Here is a 6,026-nt window from a genome sequence, read left to right on the forward strand (position 1 = left end):
CGAGTTGTCCCTCGCCCTCTTTCCCCTGCAGACAACATAAAAAGAAGGCCAGCGGTGGTAGGGGCTCTCAGCAGCCTTCCCCTGGCTTGCAGGGAGCAGAGAGAGGAGGTGGAGAAAGGAGCCTGGGGCCCTCCTCCTGCGACGAGCTGGAGGTGCGCAGGAGGTGCGGGAGCGTCCCTCGCCGGAATAGGTGAGAAACTTCTGTTGATGTAAGTCTGTCTCCATCGCCCCCGGCCTCTCCTCCCATCTCCTCCCCCTGGCCGCGCCTGGAGCCTGATTGGCCCAGCCTCGGCCCCGCATCTCATCATCCCCGGACCTCAGGCTCCCATTGGCTGCAAGCGGGCTCCGCGGGGGGCGCTCGGGCCCGCTGCTCCCGGACGGCGCGTCCAGACCCGGGTGTGTTCTCGACCTTTCCTCCTGTCGCGGTCTTCAGCGAGCTGGCCCTGCGGGAGGGGTACGGATTCAACCAGAAGACGGCTAGGGCCGCTTCTGTCTTAGCAACCCTGGGGGAAGGCGTGGGTCGAATGGGAGATGTTTGAGTTCCACCCACCGGGCTCGCATTTGGATTAATTACCCTCTGGGTGGAGTGACTGGAAAATCTCACTGCCCCCGTTTCTTTCCTCTCCTTCACCTCACCGGAGAGGAATCGTTTTGAGTCAGATACCAAACAAGTTGACCTTTCCACACTCTGCTTGAGGTCTCAATGTGTCCGGAGACTTTAGACGGGGGAAATGCTGTCGAGCTTGAGGTTGTCGTCGTTTAAATATTATTTTTAGCGAAAGAGAAGGTTCTGGCCTAGTGTCTAATCTACCATATTTAAATTGTGTTATGGGATTTCGTTTTCCCGGTTTGTCTTATTTTCGGCAGTCTTCTTTGAGAGCACTGTCAGAAGATGGAGGGCAGAGAAGGAATGCGTGAGAGAGCTTCTTGGAGAGCTTTCGAAGAGGTGAGGCTTGTGTCCTTACCCTTATCTCGAGTCCATATTGTGGCTCACGTGGAGACCTTGGACAGGGCTACACACTGAAGGCACGTTTTAGAAACTTACTTATTAAATGCCTACGTGTGCGTGCTGGGGGGAATTTATAAAGACCATATCCCTTCCCTTAAGTTCACAAGCCAGCCACAGAGACAAGTCTGAAACAAAAGAATTTGAGATTCCAGAGAAGGAGAGGATAGAATCCAGTGAGGTACTCTTTGGAGCCAAAGAGAGTTCAGAAGCCAGAGAATGTCTGGTGGCTGGCGGTTGAGGAAGGTTAGCTAACCAGTGTTTTTCAGGATAGAAGATTTCTGGGAGAACTGTGAAGGCAAACGGGGTGTGCTTAGCTGTGGTATGCGGAAGCCTTGCTCTCCCTGTCGGTGACACAAAACTTTTCTAAGAGGGGTCACCTGCTCCCTAGAGGACTTCTGAAATGGCAGTAAATTCTCAGTTTAAACATATCAGGTTAGTGGGTGCCATAATCCAAATTTATTCAAATAAAAGATTGGCTTTGCTTGTATTATCCTCAAATAAAGGATTTTATTTGCTGCGTATCTCCTATATAAGCCCAGAGCAGTAAAAGCTCACTGAAAGTCCCATCCCATCCCATTCATTCCTTTATCCAACAAACATTTGTTGAGTGAACACCATGTACCAGGTCCTAAAGCCACATTGTAATTTTTAGAGAGTCAAGTTGATGATAGGGTGTAGTTACTGATCCAGAAATATTTTGGCTAATGGCTAGTGGCCTCACTCAAAATCAGAACTTTCATCCAAGCTCACTTTATTCTGTGAGCCTCTCCAGGGGGGATCATGGAGCACTCTGTGCTGTATCCCCGCCATTGGGCCCAGTGCATGAAATCTTGGTTTTGAACACAATTTATTGAGTGGATTAACATGATGAGGAACGCCCTGGGCACATAGCTAAGTGGGCTAAACAATGAAACAAGAGAAGTGACTTCCTCTTTGGGGAGATGGGGGAGGGGAGGCCATTAATACTTAGGGATTATTCTGTCCATACTTCTAAAGCAAAGGATACTTATTTCCAGGAGTGGGTAGAGCTGAAGAAATACCCTTTTCATTCAATGAACAGACATCAGGCATCAGGAGGCTTTTTTTTTTTTTTTTTTCCTGCCAGGCATTGTGAACTCATGCACTGAAACCCTCGTAAGTGCCTCCAACATTCAATCTCCTTCTTTCTCTCTCCACATAAAATTTCAACCCTACCCCACCCATTGGTACTCATTTTATAGATTAAAAAAATGAATTTGGAAAGGTTGAACACTTTCTCAAGAAAACTGTAGTAATAGAAATAGTAGAAGTAGTAATAAGTAGTAGAATCAAAATTCACTCTTATTTTAGAGGCTTTGTTCTTTCCACCACCATAGATTGCTGCCTAATCGATTCACAACTTTTTTCTTTTTTCCCTGATTAAATTCCACATCACTAGGCCTCTGGATCTAAATTTCTCTTTTGTGCCCCATGGTTCTTTACATTACAGTTCATAGATATCTCCATCAAAAGAGATGTTCTGGGGGCGCCTGGGTGGCTCAGTGGGTTAAAGCCTCTGCCTTTGGCTCGGGTCATGATCCCAAGGTCCTGGGATTGAGCACCACATAGGGCTCTCTGCTCGGCAGGGAGCCTGCTTCCTCCTCTGTCTGCCACTCTGTCTATTTGTGATCCCTCTCTGTCAAATGAATAAATAAAATCTTAAAAAAAAAAAAAAAAAGATATTCTGTTCTCTGAAGATAAACCCCACAGTGGGTCTCCATGATGTGGGTCTCACTGAGACAGATGTCAGTCCACACACAGACTTCTGCCCTTTGCCCTCTCTTCATTCTCTGGTTTCTGTGGGGCCAGTAGGAGCCATGCAGACAGCAATGGGTAAATTGGGTGGTTGAGGTGCCCACCTGCCAACCAGTTACAATCTTAGGCAATTAATGTCACCATTGACCTTAGTTTTCTCACCTTTAAGAGGACAACAAACTCTCTTTCAGATCTCAATCTCCTACTAGGTTCCAGTAGGGCTGGAAGGAGGGAGGTTGGTGTGTGTGTGGTTCAGTGTGTGTGTATGGTTCAGTGTGTGTGTGTTTGTGTTGTGTGGGTATGTGGTAATGGGGGGCGGTGACTGCATTTGCTGGTGGATTTGCACTCCCAGAAGGAAGAAACCTTAGTCATTGACAAGGCATGTCCACCTGAGTGGTGGCCCAGTTTCCAGGATGGCACAAGCTAGAGATTTTTAGCCCCCATTTTTTGGCTTCAGTTCAAATTTTGTTTCTGAATTTCAGTGAAAATGAATTCTTTTAATTGCAGAAATCTCTTTAAATGGTTGAACTTTACATTATCATCTTGTCAGGTCATATGAAATTTTATGGAAGTTACAGATATTTTATTTATTCTGGAACAAGAAAGTGAGGGGTCTTTCATAATCTAATTTATATCTCTGCTATAAAGTGTTTCATTTCTATATCATGAGTGAGGTTTATACTATTCAGAGAGAAATAAAGTAAACGATGGGTGAAATCCAAACATATGCATTAACTGCACATTTCAAATTTTTAATATTTTAAGTAGCAGGCAGGAGCCTTCTTTCCTATTTATTATTTTCAGTTTCATAATTTGGAGGGAGGACAAAATATTAACCAGCCAATAGAATATGACCTGATGGTTTACTGTGTTCTGCACGTTTCCAAGCTTCAGGTACCCATATCTATAAAACGTTGCGAAGATCCCACCATTCATCCTTCAAAATACCAACTGATACTATGTCATCTCACGATCTGATCCCAGCTACTAAAATTTGATCAATGCTAAGAAAAGCACCATGGAACTCCAAGTTTGCACGGTCACCGGAGCATCTACAGCTTCTTGATTCCACAAGGAGATTGTGTATTTGAACCTGTTCTCCTAGCAGGGTAAGGAGTTTTGAGCTGTATTCTGGAAAAGGATATTTAGGAGGAGAAAGCCAGATCTCAAGCACGCATTCACCTCAAAGAGCTCTCTTAAGGGACTGAATCTGTCGTGACCGGAGTCCTCTTTGACGAGTTGGGCCCACTGATAAGTAGTTGGCTGGTAATAAATCCTACTGCCCACTCAGTGCAGTCATAGATTATTAGTTGTAGAACCCAGAGGAGCCTGTTCCTTCGGTAGTTTTCTCTCCGTCCCTGGGAAACTCAGCAAAAAAGTCTGCCTGCACAGATATGCCTTGGACTCTGCCTCTGGCAATCCATCAGAGAACGAGACTTCTAAGGGCCCCGTTGTAAGAATTTCTGCTGCAGATCACAGAGACTTATGTACTGGAAACTGATACCAGAAGCACCCCAGCTGGTCTTAACCCCATGATAGAACAGAAGACCAGAGGTGACTTTTTACATAACTGGGTCCCCATCCATTCTATTTTAAATTTCACCTGGAGGCTATCAGTGTGTGGAACAGAGCACAGGCTTGTGACTGTGGCTGTCAGGCGGGGGCGGAAAATGGCATTCTGGATGTCCTGTTGTCCTTTGGTGGCCTGAAAAGCCAGTAACAGTGACGGACTTGGAGCCGCAAAGGTGACAACCAGGGGCAGAATCAGTAGGAAGAGCGGGAGTTGAAAAAGGATGTTTGTCTTCTCTTTAACTCTCCGCAAGTATGAAAGCCAGCATTTTTTGTCTACTTGTCCTAAGACTTGAGGCTGAGAGGACAAGTGGCCTATCTCTAGTGGTATTTGTATGATTTACACTGTCTTTTTGGAATGAGGGAATAAAACACCATCCCTGACTAACGAGAGAGCGGTCACTACTGCCCGAGGGCACAGGGAGGTAAAACACACAAAACTAAAAGACCTGGAGAATATCGATTCTCTCAACCTCTCTTTAAAAAATAAATTTTTTTAAATTTTATAAAACAAAGCAACTCAATGAATGAGTTATTATTGATTTTAATAAGGTGTCGGGAAAACTACTTCAAAAATCCGGAATTTCCGTTTTTTAGATTACTACTGATAGAGTGATCCCTGGGCTGTCTATAATGGAAAAAACAAATTGTCTCTTCTTCCTTCTTAGTAAAATTGAGCAACCTTGACTTTTAAGGGAGAAAACTTAAGAGGGAAGAGTCTTTTAGAAAGATTTGCCTATGTCTATCTTATTCTCACTGCTGGGCCAAATGATTAAACTTGATCTGACGTAATAAATATTCCTGCCGGTAAAAGACCAGTTAAAAATCAGCCCGTGCCAAAGTTGCTTTTGCATTCAAGGTTGCTGCTCACGTTCCACCACTGGCTACCGGCCTCCTTGTGGGTGGGTCACGTGTTCGAGTGGCGGTTAAGTCTGGCCAAGCAACAAACAGCGTTTGGGGTTCACTGGGGTCTCTGTCCTCGCACAGAGGTGTATCACATTTAAACCCGACCTTAGGTTTTTCACTCTCATGACTGAAATCCTTCACGATTTCCTAGTTACTCTCACTTAAGTTTCAAATCCTTTGGTTTGAGTTCTAAATCCTTCACTCAGGATTTGACCAGAGCAGTCGTTTCTGATTAAATTCACTTGATTTCGGCACATTCAGTCTTCGTAGGCAGCCCAACTTCTTTCTCCCCTTTCCCATAAACAGGGCCTGCGTATTCCTACTCCAGTTTCCTGAGAAGCACTGCCTACATGCCTAGAATTTTCTTCTCTTCCCTTTTTTACTTCCCTAAACCCACCTACCCGTTCTTCAGGAAGCCTTCCACAGTGGACCGTATTGACGCCTCTCTCTGCCCGGTTCCTACATCATCTGAGGAACCTACCAGGAAATTTGTCATATAATTTACTTTTGCTCTCAGATATTTTTATGTGCTTTAATTGTAAGTCACCAGATAGACTGTAAATGTCTTCAAATCCAAGGGTATGAGTAATTTTGTTGTGACCTCCCCCCCCCCGGCCCCACCCTTGCTCACAAGGCTGAGTGTGTACTGGGCATTCAATAATGGTTGTGTGGTTGCTGTTTTAACAGACAAGGAATTTCTCATAACAGTGGAATCAATAAAGCATTAAGTTGAGAGCTGTCAGCATTGACATAATCTACTAATTCACCA

This window comes from Meles meles, chromosome 10, assembly GCF_922984935.1.
Source record: "Meles meles chromosome 10, mMelMel3.1 paternal haplotype, whole genome shotgun sequence".
NCBI classification, from domain to species: domain Eukaryota; kingdom Metazoa; phylum Chordata; class Mammalia; order Carnivora; family Mustelidae; genus Meles; species Meles meles.